Source organism: Neltuma alba, unplaced genomic scaffold, assembly GCF_004799145.2.
Source record: "Neltuma alba isolate B1F8T4 unplaced genomic scaffold, ASM479914v2 tig00010380_pilon, whole genome shotgun sequence".
Taxonomy (NCBI): domain Eukaryota; kingdom Viridiplantae; phylum Streptophyta; class Magnoliopsida; order Fabales; family Fabaceae; genus Neltuma; species Neltuma alba.
In genome coordinates, this window is record NW_021635284.1 from 151,067 (window position 1) to 174,947 (window position 23,881).

At 34.6% G+C, this 23,881-nt stretch overlaps 1 pseudogene; it reads left to right on the top strand.

The window, feature by feature from the left end:
• The first annotated feature begins 210 nt into the window (after nucleotides 1–210).
• On the top strand, nucleotides 211–4,186 carry LOC114756259 (G-type lectin S-receptor-like serine/threonine-protein kinase At1g11330; annotated as a pseudogene).
• Nucleotides 4,187–23,881: the final 19,695 nt, after the last annotated feature.

Below are 23,881 nucleotides of genomic sequence, written 5' to 3' on the forward strand. Positions count from 1 at the left end.
TGAGAAGATTGAATAATTGTACAATGTGACGAAAAAAGTGGTTGAGCCGTCTTAGAAGACCGGCGAAAATTCCAAATTTTTGCGGACATTTTTTCTTTTCTCCATTAAAATCACAGTCTAAGTAAAACTAAATAGTTCTAAATACAATATATTGCATGGGCTACCATCCTTCACAGCACTCCGAAAGCCATTTTATTCATTAATTTTCGACAATAACCATGTTCTTCATGGGATTCGATAAAAAAGCTTGGTTTTTACTTGCTTCAATCCTTATATGTTCGTTCTCTTGTATCCTTATGGTCTCTGCCTTGGATTCTGTGTTGATCCAAGAACCTGAAACAGTGAGCTCAAGGAATAACATGTTCAAGCTGGGATTCTTCACTCCACATAATTCCACAAGTCGCTACTTGGGAATTTGGTTTATGTCTAAATCCTATGTTGTTTGGGTAGCTAATAGAAATAACCCAATAAGAGATTCTTTCGGTATTCTAACACAATCAGATGATGGAAATCTCATTGTTTTGGATGGCCAAAAGCAGGTTGTTTGGTCAACAACTGTCTCAGATATTGCATCAAATTCTAGTGTTCAACTCTTAGATTCTGGCAATCTAGTCCTCGAAGATAGATCTACTGGAGCATTCGTGTGGCAGAGTTTCCAACATCCTACTAACACAATGCTACAAGGCATGATACTTAGTACAAATGAAGAAGCAGGAAAGAAACTGCAGCTTACATCATGGAAAAATTCATCTGACCCATCTGTTGGATTATCTTATTGCAAACTTGAAGTTCGTAATATTATTGAAACATTGATTTGGAAAGAAAATCGTCCTTACTGGCGTAGTGGTCCTTGGGATGGCACAGACTTCCTTGGGGTGCCTGGGATGATTTCGTCTGTGTTTCAGAATGGGTTTCAGATTAAAGGAGAGGAAGGAAATTTCAACATATCTTTTCACATCACAGACAAGTCCATTCCGACAGCTTTCACGTTAGATCCTGAAGGTAAATTAGAACAACTGAGTTGGAATTCTGAAACAAGTAAATGGAAAGTTAAGTGGAAAAGTTGGAATTCTGAGTGTGATACTTATGGCAAATGCAGGCCATTTGGGATTTGTAATTCCCAGAGTTCCCCAATCTGCAGTTGTTTGAAAGGGTTTGAACCTAAGGAAAAAGAGGAGTGGGAAAGGCAAAACTGGACTAGTGGGTGTGTGAGAAGAGAACCACTTCAGTGCGAGAGACACAATAATGGTTCTCAAGCTAGCAAAATAGATGGCTTTTTGAAGCTGGAAAGGGTAAAAGTACCAGATAATGTGGAGGTCTTGTCTGTTCATGTTTATGATACTATAGATTGTCAAACTCCATGCGTGATGAATTGCTCCTGTAAAGCTTATGGCTATGATAGAAGCCTTGGTTGTTTGGTTTGGAATGAAGATTTACTTGACTTACAAACCTTCTCAGATCGAGGAATTACTCTTTACCTGCGTTTAGCCTCCTCAGAACTAGGTATCTCTTTCACTTAGCTCTTTGAAACCATAACACACCCACACACACACAAACACACAAAGGTATTTGTGGTCCAACATGGAAAGCTTCAAATATCAATTAAGCACCATCAATCATGTTGTATATGACTAGTTAAACATCATGTCATGTTATACATCCATGTGAAAGATAGCATTTCATAGCTTATATGCAATTTATATTAGTAGCTTCTTCAAAGGAATTACAACATGTAGGCCCATTTCTCTCTTATGAAGTGAACTAGTGTGGTGCTTGATTACACAGCAAGTCCAAATGTTATATATGTTTCCATGAATTTGATAACAATAATTGAGCAACTATGTTAATGTTTCTTTTTTATCCTCTTTTGATGATTTATCAGTAGAAAATGAAGAATATCTAAATGTTCTTCTTCATTTATTTGATACAGGTATCAGTAGGAGGAACGTGAGAACATATGTTGTGATATCAATTTTGGTCGGAACAGTTCTCATTACTGCTTTTGGTTATTTCTTATGGAAAAAAGGGCCAAAACAAAAAGGTGATTTTCAGTTTTATTGCAAGACATCATTCATGGGATCAATTATTTTTTTCTGATTGTTAAGCACTTCCTTGACATTAATATAAGAAATATAAGAGCAATTAATAGAGAGAAAAACAAACAAGTAATTGAAAAAGTATTTCTAATTAAAAAATTTAACAATAATTTTTAGGACAAGGTTTTAGCCTTTAACTCACATTTGATAGCTGATATAAATCCTTGTTTGAAAACTGAAGTTAGGCGCCTTTCTTTTTATCTCTTTCCTTCTTTCGCTATATATAGAGAAAAAGGAAAAGGAATTGAAGGAGAGGGACAGACAAATAGATAGGTAGAAAGATAGAGAAAATTTGTTATCATTTATTAATAGCAATATATTTCTTCTTCAACGAAAGGATAAAACAATCTATTGAGCATTAAAGTCTCCTCATTTTGATGCAGATTATATGAAACTGAAGCAAATTCAAGACCTACCATTGTTTGATTTGAGAAAGTTGATAACTGCGACAAACAACTTTGATATATCAAATAAACTTGGGCAGGGTGGTTTTGGTTCAGTTTATAAGGTGATTTTCATTCTTTGTTTTCTTTGTAATTTTACCATCTTCTAATTCATAAGAACTTCCTTTTTTTTTTTTTATCATTTAATTTCAGGGTAAGTGGGAAGATGGACAAGAAATTGCGGTAAAAAGACTATCAAGATCTTCTAGACAGGGGCATGGAAGAATTTGTCAATGAAGTGGAGTTGATTTCCAAGCTTCAACATCGAAATCTTGTTAGACTTCTTGGCTGTTGCGTTGAAAGAGAAGAACAGATATTGATTTATGAATATATGCCAAACAATAGTTTGGACACATATATCTTTGGTTAGTCTATCATATCCTCTATGCATACGACTGTTTACTAAATTGGATGCTTCTATGTTCTGTATAAGATGAAGAAAAGAAAAATGAAAACTTAATTGTTAATGGATGTTTAGAGACACACAAGTATGGTGCTTCGACTTTCATTTTACCCGACGCTACACCATTTCCTGTTACATTGTAGGAAGTAAATGAATTGTCTTCTTATTATGAAGATTTGTCTTCCTCACTTTCTCTTAAAACAATCTTTGCAGATCCACTAAAACAAAGAACCTTAGATTGGGGGAAGCGCTTCATAATAATTGAGGGAATAGCTAGGGGTTTGCTTTATCTTCATAGAGATTCAAGATTAAAGATTATTCATAGAGATTTGAAGTCAAGCAACATATTATTGGATGAAGGGATGAATCCAAAGATATCAGATTTTGGACTGGCTAAACTTTTTGAATGTAGTGAAAATCAAGCAAATACACAAAGAATCGTTGGAACATAGTAAGTTTTCATTTTCCTTTCTCCAGGATGATATTATCAATAACATATTGAAAGCTCAAAGAAGCACTATTTGTATGCAGTGGCTACATTTCTCTAGAATATGCAACAGAAGGATTCTATTCAGAGAAATCTGACATATTTAGCTTCGGTGTTTTGTTGTTAGAGATTATTAGTGGAAGAAAAAACACGAGCTTTTATAAAGATGCAGAATCTTTCACACTCTTAGGATTTGTAAGCATCTTAGATTTGTACCTTACTCTCCTCTGATAGCTCTCAACTGCATTTTCCTGATCAAATATAACATCGAGGTTTAACATATATCATTTTTTTAAATTAATTTTCTCAGGCATGGAGATTATGGAATGATGTCAATGTTATGCCTCTTATAGATCCACAAATATATGATCCAAGCTTTCATAAGGATATATTGAAGTGCATACAAATTGGGCTTTTGTGTGTGCAAGAACTTGCAAAAGATAGGCCAACTATGGCCTCTGTAATGTTAATGCTTCACAGCGAGATTATGGACATCCCAACCCCAAGCCAACCTGCATTCATCCTTAGGCAAACCATGTATCATGCAGCAAAACAAAGTCCAAGCAATCTCGAATTGTGTTCCATCAATAAAGTTACTATTTCAAGTCTTCTTGGGAGATAGGGATATTGGTTTGTCAAATTTCTATCTTGTAAATCTTAAATGAACATTTCCTATGTTTGACATTATAATGAATATGCTCATGTTCCCGCCTCCTATGAATGCAAGCTTGTAAAAGCAAGGTGCGTGTTTGTTTCATTTACTATCTCTATTCATACACTATTAGGTTCTTTCATAACTTGGCAAAGTGCTAATAAAAACTACGTTCCCTATTTTATTTCTACTATAGTTGTTATATCATAAAGTATGCATGGCAACTTAAGTGGGTAGGATTTGGCTACTATTGCCTTGAGGTGAACTTTGATAGAAGTTTTATTTTCTTCATGAGCTTTACAAGTTCTATCTCTTGTTCCACATGACAAGAATTCAAAACAAACTAGACGAGGGTAAGAAAGAAATCACATGTTGATGGGAGGTTCAAGAAAGTAGGATACAATCCAGACCTTCTTGTTGATAACATTTATAAGGGTTTAGAGAAATTATTGGGTATTATTAGAATACCAAATGGTTTATACACTATAAATAGAAATACGTCACTCAAAAAATTTAATCTTGCATATAGTTTACACGTCAATATTTTAATTTATACTATTTTATTAAACTTTTTAACATGGTACAAAAAACTGGACTGGACCGGCCAGTTCAAACCAAAAACCGGCGAACCGGCCATTTGTCTGGTCTGGTTCATATCCTAAATCGGGAAAAACCTAACCCGACTAAACCGTTACAGACCCTTCTAAACCGGATATAACTGGAATAACCTGCTGGTTTGCTGGGTTAGCCGGATCATGCTTTTTTATGGCGGACGGTTTTTCTCTTTCTTTCGAGAAAAAAATAATAATAAACGAGAAGAAGAGTTCTGACTTTACATGAACACTAGTTTCGTTTATGCTTGCTTCACAGCTTTGTTTTGCTCTTTGTGATTGTGTTCTCCAAATCCCTAAACCAGAAAACTCCGTCGCCGTCGTCTTGTTTGAGAGTCGTTACCCTAACTGGTCTTCTTTTCTTGTCTGCGTGGCAACTGCTCTAAGCTTTAGCCACTCCTCATTCCATCATTGTTGTTCTTTTCTAGTAAGCCCATGCCCGAGCTCTTGCTCCCCAGGCTCTATTTTTTCCTTCTATTATCTAGACAAGCGAAAGATGGAGAAGGATGAATAGAGTAAAGAAAAGAAGTAGAAGAGTGTGTGAACTGTGAAGGAAGAAAATATGGGATCGAGGTGATGCGGGGATATCGTATTGGTAGTTTGCTCAATGTTGCACATTGAGAAAAGAAAAAATAATGACATCTAAAAAACTGCTGGATAATAGGAAAAAAACAATGGTTAAAGCCCATATTCCCTATTTCCCATTTAAACTTGTAGTAGACTAGCAGTGTAGGTAATCATGACATAGGCTACATATATGTAGGTATAGGTCTACTCCAATTAAGTTTATAAGAAAAAATCTATATAAAATCCATATGATGCTAATATTTCGAGTTTTATATTAAAAAAAACTCATTTTTATTCTCATGATAATTTGAAAAATTTAAATTCTGCCAACTTTTAAATGATTCTTTGGGCATAAAATGTATTTTTATTCTTATTGTTATATAATATATTTACTATGTAATTAAAAATTATATTATTTTAATTATGACCGGTTTGATTATGGGTTAACCCCAACTTGAACCAGTGACCCTTGACCCACTAATTCGACCGGTTCATACACCGGCCCGGTTTTTTGTTCCTTGCTTTTTAACAAGTTGTTCAATTATTACTAGTGCGAAAAACGTTTTTCATAATACTAAAAATATGATTTTTTTTTGGGTTTACATAAACATATGATTTTTGTCGTCAAATAACATGTTCACATTGTAAAACATACTCATAAATGCAAAATAAACAAGCATAACAAGAGATAAATTAAGCTTTGGTTACCTTAACCCTTCATTTACTTACTTAAACTAAAGCTCCCTTTTGCCCAGCAACCACAATGAATGTCAATCTACAATTACCATTTGGATTCTTTATCAATAAATAGCTACCATAATTAAAATACGTTAAGTCTAAGCATTTAGATTCTTCAAATCCATTAATACTTCCATTTTCTTGCTACCCAAGTTCTTTTCCATCATAACTTAGCTCCTTTAAGCCTTGAATATCAAAAGAAAATGACCAAGAACTCAAAATCATCAAAATCCCCAATTTCGAATGTAGGATTTTGCCACAGCTTACACCTACTCTTGAAAAACCACATAAAATTCTAACCTATCCTTTCAAACATCTAAAGAACTTCAAACAAACTGTTTAAACTCATTTCAATCAATGAAATTTCCCTCAATCACGAAATCCAACATAAACCTAACACAACTTAGAAGAAAAATGGTGTTGAGAAGTGAAGAAACATATAGAGGACTTAAAATGCTCCCCATAGCTTAAGAACACCAAATCCTAACAGAATCCTCACAAAAATGCTAATTCTCTCTTCCTTTCTTCCCTTTTTCTTTTTAAATTTTTATTGTTGTTCATACCTATTTATATGATTCCTTGAACAGTTTGACCAGTGAATAAATCGCTCACAATGAAGAACTTGTTTCAGGGCCACTTCCAAAACTTACCCGAATGAAATTTTCCATGCAAACCAATCCTTTGTCTTGACAAATAACCCATATTTAGACTGATATGATATTGTAATAAATAAATAATAGAATTATCTGAGTTAGTTAGAATAATAGTTTTGGAAGTGTGCTGTGTTGTGATCACCCTAATGGAACTCTCTTTCTCTTCCCTCTATTGCCTTCGACCCTCTCGCCTCCTTCTCTCTAATTTCCCCTATTCTCTTTGTTTCTCTTTCTTTTCCCTTCTTTCTCCCTCTTTCTCTCATACAGAATAATAATTCTATAACAGTGGTATCCAGAGCTAGTCTTTCCTAGGCCCTGCTCCACTACTTAGTTCTTTCTCCCTCATTCCCAATCAATTTCAAGTTCCATGGAGGAACGTCTCCTCAACATCAAACAACAATTGAATTCAGTCGATGGAATACAAGGGTCCATCAATAAATTAAAAGAGGCCCTTCTTGGCTTGTCCATGCAGCTGCAAGAAATCATATGACAAAAGGACTTGCTTCATCTCCGACATCGATGGTCCTTGGCAGAATTTAATTCTGAATTTGACACGATTTCCTCCAAACTCTCACTACAAGAAGACTATGTTGAACCAGTACATCTGTTCACGCCTCGGATGATGCGCGAAGCCAAAACCCTCGCAAGAATACAGGAGCTTATTATGCAATAGAAGCGCTAGAAGAACGAGGCCTAAGATGTATTGGTTGAAATGCAAGAATTGTCTGGCCTTAGTGGGTAACCACAGAAGAGTCCTCAAGATGTTTGTGAAGACAAGTGCAAGAAACCCATAAAGATGTTTTTAACAAAAGAAAGAACGCTTGAATCTCTAATTCCTCAGCAAGAAACTGAGAGCAATGGTATAGCCAAAACCATATGACTAAGCTTCTTGGAGCTAGTGCAGACGTGTTCACATGTAACACAGAAGACTGACACGAAGGTAAGCCTGAAGATGACGATGAATGGAGTTGTGGTCACTACGTATAGAGTCATTAATGCTCTTCGCAAACCAAAAATATGGGGTAGCGTGAAAATCACTTTTGCTGTTAATGGGTCTCCAAGTGTCAACTCTGTTAAAGGATCACAAGACCTTTCGCATGTAACGCATAGGTGGAGCAATGAAGAAATCATATTTGCGTGTAGTAGATACCATCCATTGAGGTTGAGTTTTATGATTCAGAATTGTCTGTGTCTTCAAACTTGATGCATACCCAAATGACTTGGAGAAGTGAAGACTATGTGTGACTTTCAAGATGAATTGACCAGGTTATGGATTGTACGTGGCAAGCAAAAGCTCATTTTGAAAAGTCAAATGCCCAGCTGTCTCCTATCTTCCATAAGTTGCAAAAGTATTGTGAAGCTCTAAGTTAGATTCATGTTTATACAAGCTTTATCTTTCAAGAAAAGTGCCCAAGTTCATTGCTGCAGTGGATCAATTCTATCAAGCCCACAAATATGTCTCTTAGGTGGGCTCCTTTATTCAAGTTTTCCCTATAAGAATTTTTATTCATATATGGCTCAAGGGAATGTTAATCAGAATGGTACAAAGCTCTAGTTTGTTCCAAGGTTCTGTGTACCTTGACCCTTGAGGGTAAGGGTCTTTTGGAAAACTCCCCCACACTTGAACCTTTGTACTCCTGGACAAAAACTTGAATCATTCTAAAGAAAGTATAGGCGTAATTAAGGAAACTAGCATGCTCAAAAATGATCTCAAGAACTAAATAATCAACATCCCTTAGGAAAACAAAAATGATAAAAATGTATAATGCCAAGTAATTAGATACAAAGTGCAATTGACTCTAAGTGCATGAACAACAGAGATTCGCTCAAGGGATATAAGTGTTTTAACCTACTCTTCTCTCCTCATTGAGGTTCTTTTCACTCAAAATTCAAGTAGCAAATATCTTACCATAAGCTTGGAATAACTCTAAAATCTCTACTAGTATTCAGCATTCATGTTAGGAATCAAGAGGGCTTTTAGGGTTGTAGTGATGGAAAGGCGAAATGGAATGGAAATGCGGTGAAACTGAGTGTCAAGAATGAAAGTAATGTGAGTCAAATATCATCTATTCTTAAACAAAGAAGTTCAAATCCTAACCTTCTACCACCAAGAGAATACTTTATTTAACTTTATTTTGTTGCTATAGTTTAAGTTTGTAAATATGTACCCCTTTTTTCACTTTTCTTTTCTTTTTGTCTTCCTTCTTCTTCTTCTTTTTTTGATTCAAAATGATATATTCCTGAAAGAGACCCATGAAGATAAGGAAATCTCAAATGTAAAGATAGAGTAAACTCAGGTGAAAATCGTAGCTTAAACACTAAAAATGTGAATGAAATGAAGGAAGTGAAGGATCAAAAGGGTTGAACAATAGATAAATATTTGTGCATTGTGTTTAGGTAAAAAGGTGTAAAAAAGAATGCGTCTATCATATTCAAAAATCATAAATGCACACATAATTTTGACCAAGAGCTAAAACAAGTTCTAAAGGATGCAAGCCAATGATTAATCACTCAATTTAGGAATTAAGGCTCAAGAATATTCTTCCAACAAAGGTTTCATATCTCAAATGCTCATACACAAAGTTTCAATAAACATGTATTAGTCACAAAGCATTAGGACACTTATCATAAAAGAGAACCACAGGATGATGATTAAAAAGATCAAAATAATCACTTAAGAACATATTTAGATCTCGAAGGTACCCATAAAGGCTTAAAGAAGTCATTTTTAAAATCCAGAATTCTTAAAGACTCAAGAATGGCGTGGTTTTTGAAAAAGCTGTTTGATGCAATAAGGTTAGATTAAAAAGGCAATGATTTGCTTGAAAAATATGCAAAGGTAGCTTAAAAAGGTTCCTTCTATACAGCATTGCAAAAAGCAAAAAGAAGAAAAGTGGTGCACAGAAAAAGGATCTAGGTTGTGACCTGAAAATAGCAAAGTCGCGACTTGGGGACACAGAGACCACTAAGTCAGGGACGGGAGGTTGAGGTCGCGACTAGGAATCAGTAAGGTCACAACCTGAATATACAAAAGGCCCTCCCTTGTCAAAACCACATCTCAAGTTGTGACTTGAAGCAGTGAGGTCACAACGTGGCTTCATAGAAAGCTACCAAACGAAAAATTTTCAAAGCCTAAGCAATTTCAACTGGTAAAACCTTTTCAACAAGCACCAAAACAGTAAAAAATGATCCAATTCATAGCAATTCACCATCCAAAATCAATTCAAAACCAAAAAATGATAATGAAAGATTGGATTTCGAAAAACATTTTCTGAAAATGTGCCAAAAATTTGAAGCAACCATAGGAACAATGCAACATTGGCAATGCAACAATGCCAAATAAACCCTTCCCCCACAGTTAAACTTGACAGTGTCCTCACTGCCAAAACGAAAGGGACAAAGAACAGCAGCAACCACAAATAAGCTCAGAAAACCAACCATTCATTGCAATAAAGTTTGAATACATCAAAGTTAAACTTTTAAGTACAAAGTTTGTAGGATAGAGCAACAGAAACAAGTGAAAAACTTAAAAACAAAAGACTCTCAGTAGAAGAACATCAAGCATCCTCCTCTCTTCGTTCCTCTTTTGCTCTAGCATCCTCTCTGCCCATCTTAACACTAGCAATAGTGACACTAGAAGACTGTCCCGAACCCCCACCGAAGTAGCTCATGGTAGGAATGGAACTCTGCCAAAAGGCTTTCTCATAACCCGGAGGACAAGCAATCTGTTTGGCTCTAGCCATTTCCAACATTAAAGAGTCCATGAATCTTTGTCTTCTACACTAGTTGGCCATAGCAACAGCCCTTTACTCTTGGAGTTCCCCGCTCAAATTAGTCACTTACTGACTAAGGGTGGCAATCTACTCACTCTGGGAGGCGAGGGTGAAACTAGAGCCATCCCCAGCTGCCTCCTCCTTAGGCTCCTCTTCCACCACCCTTTTTCCCCTCTTTCTACTTTTGTTTGCCCTTGAAGCAACATAGCATCTGGTGGTGGTGAGCTCTAGGGTCAGGTTAGTCTTGTGCATTACTATCCCGTTTGCAGTTCATATATCAGTGATCAAATGGGAAAACACTAGAAGAGTTTGGATATTGGTCACACAGTGGGATACCTAATAACAGGAAATGATAGTAATGTCGACCAACTGCTTGGTCATGAGGAGATACATGAGAAGGGTGCCCTCTTCAGAGACATTAGAAATATGAGCCACCAGTATCACATTGTAAGACATGAAGTTCAGCTAGATTCTAGCCTCATCATTCATGTTCTTATGCTCAAAGACATTTCTCCCATTTTCCTTAATGGTCCAGCCCGCTCCCTCAACTCTTATGGTTTGGAAAACTTCATTTCAAGGAACTTCATCAAGCCTGACAGTTTGTAAAATCACAGATAGTTTGTAAAATGCCTGAACATTATCCTCACCATAGTAAACTTCTTGCCTTTAAAGTTAATCCCTAAGACCATATCTAAAGCAGAGCAAGTGTAAAATTCCTTGACTAAGGTCAGATTTACCTTAGCCCTCTTCTTCAATTCCAAAACCTTGGCCCTCTTCTTCATGAGTTGTCACTACTATTCTTAAAGGATCTTGAAAATTGCTTGAGGAAGTTCCAACATTGTGAAATTGATTGCCTTGGAATTGATTTGGTCTATTTGCTCCTCCACCCCATTTAAAGTTTGGATGGTCTCTCTAACTGGGATTGTATGTTTTTGAGTAGGGGTCCCTCTTCTGATATTGCCCCTCTCTTTCTTGGTACATTGCATTTACCTCTTCAGCTGGCCTAGAGTAATTTGGGGTAGTATGCATCAGGGAATCACAAACCCCACAGCTTGTAGCTATTAAGGCAAGAGATTAAGGTTTATTGGAGTGGAGACTTTCGATAGTGTTTGCAAGCTTGGACATATCTTGTGCTAGTTTGACCAATAGTGGATCCCTTGGATCCCTTGAGCTTACATGTTGTCGGTTAAGAGCAAAAGTTCTTATTAATTCCCATACAGCTTGTGGTTTCATATTCTCCATGGATCCATTCACAGCAGCATCCAAAACTTGTGCATCATATGTCAACAATTTATTATAGAAATACTGTACCAAGTGCTCCTCTAAAATTTGATGATTAGGGCACTTGATAAGCATTCCTTGAAACCTGCTCCAGAATTCAAAGAATGACTCAACGGCTCTTGCTTAGTTGTAGAAATTTCCTCACGAGCAGCTGAAATCTTGGTAGAGGGGAAATACTTATCCAAAAATGCTTTCTTCAGACTAGTCCATGATTTATAAGCATTGTCCACGTAGAGCAGCAAGTTCATATACCATTCCTTAGCTTTTCCCTCCAGGGATAGGTGGAACACCTTCCACATAACATCATCGATACTTGCCCTACTGGCTTCATAGACAAGCACTGCATGTAGAGAGTCCGGAGATGAAGGTACAGGTTTTCTCCTGGAAGGCCATGAAATTTAGGTAGCGAGTGGATCAATTGACCTTTTAATTTCAAAATCTGCATTAAAAGTAGGAAAGGCACCAGGCATAGGATCAAAATTTCCATTAGATTGAGTTAATTCTTTGATAGTTCTACCCCTAAGTTGTCCATGGATCCTATTATGGCCATTATTCTCTCCCTACCCCTTATTACCACCATCATTTGGTGTATTATGATTGCCATTCCCATTCCCACCATTAGGAGGTACTTTAGCCATGATTTCCTCTAACTCCTCACTCTCACTAGATATATGGGATTGGTCTTATAAGATAAGTGGGCTACGAGGTGCTGTATCTCTACCTCTCCTACCTCTAAGCCCTCTAGGCATGCACAATTACTCAAAACTAAAGCATAGATAGAGTGTAAGAGAGAAGTGGTATCAAAACTTTGGTATTTACCTAGTGTGTATTCCAAAATTGAAACAAACTCAATGAATTCAAATAATGCTCAGTGAGTTTGAGGTGTATGAAGTGCTATACACTCTCAAAATATGTGCAGAAAGCAAAGTTATGCAAAAAGAGGAAGTTTGGACACTCAGAAAATTTTCAGTGAAAAACTAGCTTAGGTCACGACTTGGGGTATCCAAGTCACGACTTGAGTGCATAAAAAGCAACCCTGGATTGCAAAAAATTTGAGGTCATGACTTCAATAGACCGAGAGTAACACTAAACAATAGAACGCTCAGGTCATGATAAGGTACAAGTCAAGTCACGACTTGAACACTGAGGTCGCAACTTGAAGAAACTGAGGTCGCGAGTTCAAGTCACAGAAAGCTACCTTCGCCAAACCTTTGAAAAATTCACTAAGTATTTCAACCAGATGCTCAACAAACTATGTACAGAGTTCAAAACTTTCAAGCAATAGGCCAAACACTCAGGATCAAGTTAGAACAAAATGCAAAATCCTGTGCAAGAGTGTAAATGCAAAAGTATAGTAAAACAAGATATTTTTATCTATTTCTCAACAATTTTTATTCTATGAAATGTAAAATTGATGCCTAAAAACTAAAGCTCAACGAGAGTTGACCCAAATCACAATGGTATTGAAAACCAATTACTAGGGAACTAATTTCTTAGCTCCCTGGCAACGGCGCCATTGATCAAACCTGATTGTCACCTTTCGGGTCATCAAAATTGTGATTGCACCAGATACTGCAGTACAGGGCACAACCAATCATTCTTCTCAAGGAGCGCTTTATTAGAAAACAACCTAGATTAAATTGGTAATAAAAAGAATGTTGATTTGGGTAAGGAAAAAGGGGGGTTTTAATTGTTCAAACAGTGGTGCAATAAATGTAAAATGCAAAGAAATAAATATTTTAGGTATTTTTTTTGAATGAATGAAGGAATGTTTTGGATTAAAGGGAAGTTATAGTGAAATAGTCTCTTGATAATGAAAACTTAGCTATCACTGCTCTTAAATTGATTGGGAGTTTTAAAAATCTCTAAGTTTGAAGAAAATTCCAAGCAATCACTTGGGTCCAATGTTTTAATTAATGAAAAATCACTTTTAATCAAAGTTAATTAACATATCTTAAAACATTGTTGAAAACCACTTAGAGTGTAAATAAATGGATGATGCAAATGTCCTCAAATTGTCAATCAACAACCACAGAATACCAAGTACACAGATTAATCATCAATAAACACTAACAATCAATTGAACACAAGGATTCAAAACTTATATATTTATATAAATGATCCAACATTAAACAGCATCTAATCCAAATACATTTCAGTAGTCTAAACACAAGATTTATAATCATAAACCAAGTCTTACATAAGTACAGAAATTTCTAAATCTAGCAATGTTCAACACAAAATTAAGCAAAGTTTAGGCTAATAACTCCCCTATTAAGTCCTTGAGCTCAAGTTTTGTTTTCCATCACCAAGAGGTTAAAGATTTAGCCTTTCATATCTTCAAACTAATCGCAATCACTCCAGGTATGAATAGCCATGAGTGATGCTAAAAATAGGATTGGAAAAATGGAGAAGAAGATGGTCGGAGTGGTTTAATTGGTCCAGAATTGCAGAAAATGATGAAGAAGTGAGGAAAAATGAAGGTTTGGGGTTTGGGATCAATGGAAGTTTGAGAAGATATGATGGAGGCTCATCCCTTTGCAAATCTACAGAAAGGAGGAGTGCGTCTTCATGGTGGCTACCCCTTTTTGGTATAGAAGCCGAGAAACCTATTCCAAAATGCACAGCTTCACTTAACATACTCAGGTTGTGACCTCAAAATACCAGGTCGTGACTTGGGGGCTCAAGTTGCGACCTCATAATCTCATGTCGTGACCTAGGAAAATAGAGAGCATTCAGTCTTGACCTAGCTCCAAAATGTGTAGTTCCGCTTAAAAGGCATCTAGGTCGCGACTTTAGAAGTCCATGTCGCAACCTTGGGAGGCAGAATACTTCAAATCTTACGTTTTGGTGCTTATAACTTTGTGGCTCCATTAATGCTCCATCTTTGGCCTTGGGTCCTTTCCCTATTGCCTCAAAAATCACAACAAAAAGCTTTGTAAAGACTAATTGATTACAGATCAAGGTAATTACAATTAATGAGGAAAAATTGACCCTTTTTACCCCTTAAACAGCAAAATGTAATACATGAATCAACATAATCAAATGGATATAAATGCATGCCTAATGAGGGTAAAAGGGTTGCAAAACATCATAAAACACTTGAGAAAACCATATAAAGATTAGGTTCTATTAGGAGGTATTGATATGATATTGTAATAAATAAATAAATAACAGAATTATGTGAATTAGTTCGAATAATAGTTAGTTACTCGCTGTTGGACTTCGCCTATATAAATAGGCTTATCTTTTGTTTATAAGTGTGTTGTGTTGTGATCACCCTAATGGAAGTCTCTTTCTCTTCTATCTTTTACCTTCAACTCTTCCCTCTTCTCTCTAATTTCCCCTATTCTCTTTGTTTTTCTTCCCTTTCCCTTCTCTCCCTCCCTCTCTTTCTTTTCTAATGACATATTAGTAGTATCAAGAATCTTGTAGGAGTAATGTGAACAAGAGAAACCCAATTAAAATTGATCGATGGTAACAATAAGTTGTGACTCGTTTCTTGAAAGAAAGGGCCCATAAATTCAAAACCTATTCTTGGTCAGAGTTGTGTCTTTGACTTTTCCTTCGTTAAGCTCATCAAATCCGTCATTGGTATGGAGGGCGTTTTCATCATATTTTGAACTGCTAAGTCTTTGGTTCGATTATTTGAATTTTCTTCTTTACCTCCATTCTTATAGGAAAGATCTTTCTTGATGTTATCATTAAGCTCTAGGGGTTCTTGCACTTCAACAAACACTTCTTAGGCGATGATCATTAGTTGTTTATTGAATCCCAATGACTCTTATAGTTTGATGGACTCTTCTTCATAAGAGATATTTGCGTCTTGAACTTTCAAGCCTCCTTTTTTATTAGTGAAACCTTCTTTTTCCTTATGAGATGATTGGAACTTGTTCTTCCAAAATAAAAGGATTCCTTGAGTAAGGCTAAAATTCTTAGCATCATCTAAACTAACGGGCCTAAAAAGCTTCATAATATCTGCTAATTCTTCCTTAAGGCCAACTATATAATATATATATATCATAACATGATACCTTTCTGACAGTTTCATTTTGCTCATGAGTCCATCAAAAAAGTCATTGAACTCCTTCACTCTACCATATTGCCTAAGCTATTTTCTTCTAAATTTGAGATTGAAGAGGGTTCCATGGTTCTTGACCACGTGTGGTGCCAAGAATTGAGTGGCTCTGATACCACTGTTAAGAAAAGTAAAGAAATAGGAGAGAGAAAGGGAAAAGAGTAATAGAAACAGAGGAGAATTAGACAAGAGTATAAGACCAAGAGAAACTGAATAATTTCTAATCACATTCCAAAACTGAGTTACAAAAGATACTGAGTACTTATTTATAATCAAAAGCTCTAATAGATATAAATCCAAATATATATCCTAATATTATCTCAGTATTATCCAAATATCCTAATCTATCCAAATCCTACTAATATAATTAAATCCTATCTAAATCCAACTAATATCATTTAAATCCTATTTATCCTATTTATATCATATTTAAATATTTCCTTATTTATAATTATAATTACATAACATAGGCCTCTACATTTTATTCCCTCAATTTGACCTAAAAGTCTAAATATAAGCTCATTCCAGTTACTCCAAAACTCTCCTTAGTCATCATTAGACTCGGCAAAAATTGCAAACTTAAGAATTTGGATGTCACTAAGTGTACATCTAACTATCTGGCAAACAAAAAAAAAACTAATTGGTTTTCCATGCTGCTATTGTAATATATTTAAGATTATATGAAAGATAAGAGGCCAAAGGGGGAAAAAAAAAGCACAAAGGTTATTTTTTTTTTTTGTCATAGCTTGAGTTTTGAATTCACAATTTCAAACTAAAAAACCCTCAAGAAAGATGCTTTAATTTGTATTGTTTATGCTACAAAGTCCTACATTGCTCTAGATTTCATTTGGATATTAATGCCACCACCAATGCATGTGTGTGCTGAATTGATAATAGGTAAAGGATATATGTAACACTATCTAATGCATTATGTGTAACCATGAGCCTCCTATTTCATGAAATGTCTCCCTTGTCTTAGAAAATGTTGTGGACTATCCAGAGTAGACCTATATATATATATATATATATATTTATCATGATGACTTACTTGTTAACAATAGAATATTATTGATAATCCCTATCCTTTTTTACCACGAACGTAGTTAAGGAACTAGTCTTGCAACGTCAAAACTGTATTGAGAGAGGGGGAGAGAGAGTGAGACTTTAAGGGATCCGAATCTTCTCAACGTCCTTATTCTCAATGGCCCTCAAAAGTTTAAAATCATGTTCGTTCAAATGATCTCAATGCTGAAAATTGGGACACATCATCCAACTTCTAAAATTACATCTCCACCATTAGCTTTCCTATAATCTCAACCATCCATTTATTTTCAATTTTTATCCAAATCAGTGGCCATTTACAAAGATAGTGTTCAATGCATTTCAACCCACTCGACAACGATAATGGTCATGCTCAGAATAACCTTATAGTTTCATTTTTGCCAAGTCCCTAGAGATTTTGGGTTTGTACTCATTCTTTCTTATTTGCATCTATCGTTGGATATGAATGCTTTTAGGCTTCTATATACTGGGGTGATTTTTTTTTAAAATTAGAACATAATTTCCTTGGAGCGGCAATATATATTTGTTAATGCAATAGGAAGTTGTTCTAAATGCCAAAAATTAAGAAACATTAGACTTCTGTATTTGCTGGGACTTTTGAAATTCTTTAGATCTGAGTTTAGATTAAATACATATTCTAACTTCCATAGTTAATGCTCTTACTTCCATGACTTGGTTGTATTTGACGCTTTGATCTCGGTATTGAAATATGAAAATAAAAAGTTCAAACAAGTCTGGAGTTTATAATCATCTTTGGTATCATACATTCCATGATTTCTTGTTTCTATACATTTTTTTTCTAGTTAGAGACAGTTATGTAACAAGCAAAATGCCAAATCCACAATCTTTCATATTCATGCTTTTTTTCGCAAGATCATTTCCTATATCTATAGCTTCTATAGCATTGAGATAGCCAATATTTCTTAGAATTTTTATTTTTATAAACCTGAATTACAGGAAACATCAATGCTTGAATCACTTTTTCCCTGACTTTCTTTCTTCTTATGGTAGAATTCCATTGTTGATCCTTCTGATGAGTTTGCATCTGTGTTTCCTCATCTTTATCTTATTCATTCCCCAATTAGAGCGAAATTTCCTCCTTGAAAGGAATTCCAAGACTTCCTATGAGATTTCATTATGGATTCATTGAGCTCACAGAGATCGATCTCCTGATTGTGTCATGTATTCTTATCTAGAAACAACTATCCATTTGAGTTATTAGATTGTTGCTATATCTCCACTTGGAGTAGCTTTTTTGTTGTTCTTTGGTGCCTTTAGTAGAGCAAGTGTACTTAATTAGAGTAAAATGTTGGCATATTTTCTAAAGAAATTTTCTTGCATGAGGTTTGTTAATGCAATAGGTGATAAATTTATAAATACTTAATGCATTGGTGAGAGAAATGGGATATTGGAGGCGTATTCTAAATTTTTCCAAGGTTTTAAAAATTCATCCAAAACCCAACTCTTGATTCCTTACACACCTTACATCCTCCAGCTCTTCGATAGCATCTACATGGAAAAAGACATGCGAGAAATATAAAGCATAATTTTTTTAAAAATATATTGTTAGATTTGTATGTTTTAGTGACCTTAATGTCATTTATGATGTAAGGATGAAATAGTGAAGAAAACTGCAGTTGAGGTCCTTAGAGATTTAGCATTTTATACATGTCCTTCATATCATATGGAATGCAAAAAAATATTATAAACATCGTAATGAAATGCATAATGAACAAAACAAAATTTGTTGTCATATTGTACTATCAAGGCACCACTTTCTTCCATATTTAACAAAATAAAACTAACCACCATATGGAACTAGCTATCGTGATGAACAAAACAAAATTTGTTGTCATACTGAACTTGTTGCCATGTCATACAAAATAGAACTTGTTAGATTTACCCAAAAAAAAAAGAACTTGGTGGACTAAATGCCTAAATTGCTGAAATTTGAATTGTTATTGCAAGCAGTAGCTGCCTTGTCCTCGATGCTCACTAAACATTGTTGAAGCCATAACAGATGGACCTTTATTTTGTAGGAATTGATTGGAAAATGTTGAAGTTTTATAAGATGGACTATCACCAACTAGGGTGACTAGAAATTGTTGATGCTATTATAGTACAAAGACCTTCACCTAACAAGAAGAACGAAAGAAGAAGAGCAATCTAGATGTTAGTATAGGGTCATTTACTAGAAATTGTATTAGAGTGTAGTTGTATTTGGTATATTGATATAATATACACATTGACTTTAATAAAAGTTACATTTTCCCCCTTTAACTTGTGCATGTATTTGTCTTTTTGTTTTTTGTTTTTTGTTTTTGGGTTAAGGTGCAATTTTAACAATAAAGTTTTCCCGAAAGAGCACTGGGCACCATAAAGTTTATTTGGGTGCAAAAATATACATGAAGTTGTCAAAAGGGAGCATCTGGCACCATGCCGTTAATGTCCGTCAGTTTGCCATTAGAGGGGCCCACAAAGTCAGTTTTAAGGTGCATTTTTAACAACAAAGTTTGCATCAAGGGGCATTAGGCACCATGAAATTTATTTGGGTGTAAAAATATACATGAACTTTGTAAAAGGAAAAAAATAACAAAATTCTTCAACCTCCATAAACATCCATTAATTTTATTCTTTTTGGTCTCACCAAATGCTATATTTTTTCTCAGTAAATTTTTACTTCCAAGCCGATCCATCTTTCTCTCATCATAGTCAACATGCACACTCTCTCTATCATGTTGTTTTCTGAGCCTCCAAGCCTTTTATATGTATTTAAGCAAAACACATCTTTCCCTTCTAGGATATGAGGTTCATTCCTTGCACCCGAGTACTACCTCCAGTCCTTAATATACGATCCAATGGACTAATTTGAGGAGATTAAAATAAATAAATAAATTACTTTAAATATTATATTATTTATTTATTTGACGCAATAGCATATAGTACATGATCTCTCTAAAATATTTATATGCATCATTAAATTATATATTAGTTTACAAGCCAAGAAAATTAATTTGGAGAAAAAACAATAAATATAATATTTTAAAGTAATTTATTTATTTATTTTTAATCTCCTCAAATCAGTCTATTGCATCATATATTAAGGACTGGAGGTAGTACTTGGATGCAAGCAATAAACCTCATATCCTAGAAGGGAAAGATGTGTTTTGCTTAAATACATATAAAAGGCTTGAAGGCTCAAAAAACAACATGACAGAGAGAGTGTGCGTGTTGACTATGATGAGAGAAAGATGGATCGGCTTGGAAGTAAAAATTTATAGAGAGAAAATATAGCATTTGGTGAGACCAAAAAGAATAAAATTAATGGATGTTTATGGAGGTTGAAGAATTTTGTTATTTTTTTCCTTTTACAAAGTTCATGTATATTTTTACACCCAAATAAGTTTCATGGTGCCTAATGCCCCTTGATGCAAACTTTGTTGTTAAAAATGCACCTTAAAACTGACTTTGTGGACCCCTTTAACGGCAAACTGACAGACATTAATGGCATGGTGCCAGATACTCCCTTTTGACAACTTCATGTATATTTTTGCACCCAAATAAACTTTATAGTGCCCAATGCTCTTTCGGGAAAACTTTGTTGTTAAAATTACACCTTAACCCTTTGTTTTTTAATGTACCTGACAACAAAAATTTTTCTTTCAATGCTTCCAGTAATGGTATTAGACAATCTAAGGGAGCCTATAAATTACAAAGAAAAAATGTACATATTATTAACACTAAAAAGCGTTATACATCTAACTTATTGGTACAAACTAACAAAACAAGTTACAAAAGATATCTATATTTTGACATAGAAACTTATTGTCAACATATTTGTGAATGACTACACTTGAGGTAGTGCTTGCAATGCTAGAGGTGTAGAGCATGAATTTGGACAATCTGATTACTCACTTCTTACCTTGGTTAGAGACCAACTTATTTTTCTAAGATGCTCACAAAAATTCTTAAATCTTTTTCTCCTCTTAGTTCCATCTCTCTTTTTAATTCCCTTGGGCTGTTTACATTACAGCTCCATCTTCTTCTTGTTTTTTTTTGGTTGGTTTGCTCCTTCTTTGCTATTTTTATCTCCTTCGTGTATGTTGCCATCATTTGAATTTCTCAGCCTTAAATGAAAGTCTCTTACTTTTTTATGAAGCTCTATGATAGAGTTATGCATAAAAGCAAAAGTTTTTGGATAATCAAACATTTCAGCTACTAATTGTATCATCATATGATATAATTGTCAATATGTTTGTGTGCTTTGAAGCTTAGGATCCACTTGTATTTTATTTCTTTCAATATCATGTATTATACCATCTCTGGCATCTTTGGTCCATCTTTTCCAAACATATTTTTCTAGAAGTTTCCTCACTTCATTTCCTCATATATTTTTAAAGCATGACAACATAATATTCGAATGGATTCAAAATGCCTACAAGTATACCAAATAGAGTCATTATTCAGATCAAATGTCAATGTCCACTTTTGTCTTCATTAACCATGGTACTAGCATATGCGAACAATAGACCTTTCTTATCTTGAGAAGAGATGCATGTGGCAAAAAAGAGATCAAATTTCCCTTAAAACAATTCTAACACCGAGGTCGTATAGATCTTAGCAACTTATCTCAAGATAGGTGCACTTTGGACTATTTGTCATGATTTTTTTTTCTCCCTTGCTTTAAACTCACATTTCATCTCATTATACCTCTTATTTGTAACAACCTGCTCAAAAGTTTTGAAGAATTCATTAATATCAAGACTTGGATTTGTAATACTCTTGATGTCAGCATTAATACTTTCACATATTTGTATGCTACGCATACCAAGAGTAAGAGAGTACTTCATATGACACCATGGCTATTTCTCTTTAATTTCATATATGGATTTTACCTATGTGTTGTCTTCTAAATTGTATGACGATATTAGAGAAGCCCATGTATTTTCAAATTGTGATTCATCAATAGCAAACATACACTTATTGAAGTCACGAAAAAATATGTGAATCACCCTTCATTTTATTTCCTCAATATTTTATCCAATTTCACTCAATATACCATATGCATAATGCATGTTTCACTTTAGGAATAACTTCACATAATGCTCTCGCCATTGCTTGATCTTGATCAATTAAAACTATTGTAGGTCTCTATTGCTTGTTTGCTTTCAAGAAAGTTTCAAACAACCACTTGAATGATTCTGTTGTTTCATCATATAACAAAGCTACCCCAGTAATTACAACTCCTTTGTATTGATTGAGTACCAAAAACATAGCAAGAGGCCTATGATTGTTGCTTATGCAGTATCTAGAATCCAATAAAATGACATCTCTAAAGTAAGCATAATTTACAAGCATATAAGCATCTACTTAAAAAATATTTGTAATTTTATCTTCCACATCAAGCAGGTATGAATGATAAAAGGAAGAGTTCTCAGTAATTTGTTCTTCAAAATAATTCAATAAGCATCGAACTTCCCCATCTATTAGGCTTCTTTGTTATTTAGTCTTCAAATAATTTTTCATATCAACTCGAGTGAAACCAAAATTAGCTCCCTTACTTGCTTACTTACTCATAAGGTGATAACTTGCTTTTTGTTTAAGTCCAGTATGTTTTGCCAAATCAATCTCATTTGCTTAAGCATTACTTATTTTTTTTGAGACCCCATCATGTGCTTTATCTCTTGAAGATGTAATAGGTGGTTATGTTCTTCTATAAAGCTGATGATCTTGCCTTCTACTAATTTAACGATCATTCTAGCTTTACAATCAGTCTTGGTCTCAGGACGATGGTTAGTGGTTAAGGTGTACCTCTTATTTGGTTTTCGTTAACCATCTTTTAAACATACATATCTATAACTAATAATTGTCTTGTTATCTTTCTTACTCTTTGTCAACCCATTTTCCCCTATGCTAAAGGCTACTCTACAAGCATATTCATTCCAAAATCTCCATACCTCCTCTAGATTATCAAATTCTTTTTCTAATCTAGGAGTCAAATCAGCTTCCATATATTGAAACATGTAAAATAAAATTATGTAGGACACACAATAGAATCTTATTTGAAAATAAGAAATTACAAAAATTTTAAAAAAATAGAGCAAAACTTAAACAGCAAAAACTACATTTAAATAGAGAACTAAAAGATGCCTATGCTTTTGGTCAAATACTTATACATGGAACTAAGTATATGATTATTCATGCAACAAACACATGCCTATGTTAACTTCAACGAACATTCTAAATAAATAAAAACTTAAATATAAATAAAGCTATTACACTTCCTAACAAAACCAAAGAGTAAAAAGTAGGAATGAGGTATACAAGACAAGTTTTGTGGCGTTGTGTAACACCTTACGTTTACGACCTTATGTTGTGCCAAGTTAAGACATTCGGAAGCGCAATCTAAGGTTACCGGGTTGAAAAACCTGAATTTGAAAATTTCTTTTCCCGCATTACTATTCACCGTAACCTTAAACTTGGCATAACTTTGAAAAATCATAACTAATTCTAGAAAAATCGAAACGAGGTCGTTCCAAGTCTCACTCGAAGCTCTTAACATCATCTATCAAGGAAAAATGACCTCAGGTTCCGATTTAATCAGAAACGCATTCGTTTTCAATTTCGAAAAGTATTGTTCATTTGGTCATTTTTCTATTTTCCAGGATTTTTGCCTAACTTCGGAAAGGCATAACTTCTTACACAGAGCTCCGATTGTGACGCTTTACCACTTATTTTAAAGGGAAAAATAAGATCTATTCGCATACCAAATTTCAGGGAAAAAGTCAACCATTTGACCAGGGTCTTCGTTGGTCAAAGTTTGGTCAAATCTCGACCATTTCTATCCCCTTTTTCACTAATTCTAACAGCATTTCGTTTTTCACTATAATCATACCATAATCATATGTAAAGCTATTCTATCATTAATATACATTCCAAAAAGGTATCATATCATGTATTTATGATCATAGTATGCTTACATGGCTTGAAAGAGAAAGGTTCAAAACCGTATAATACATTACATAATTCATAACTTC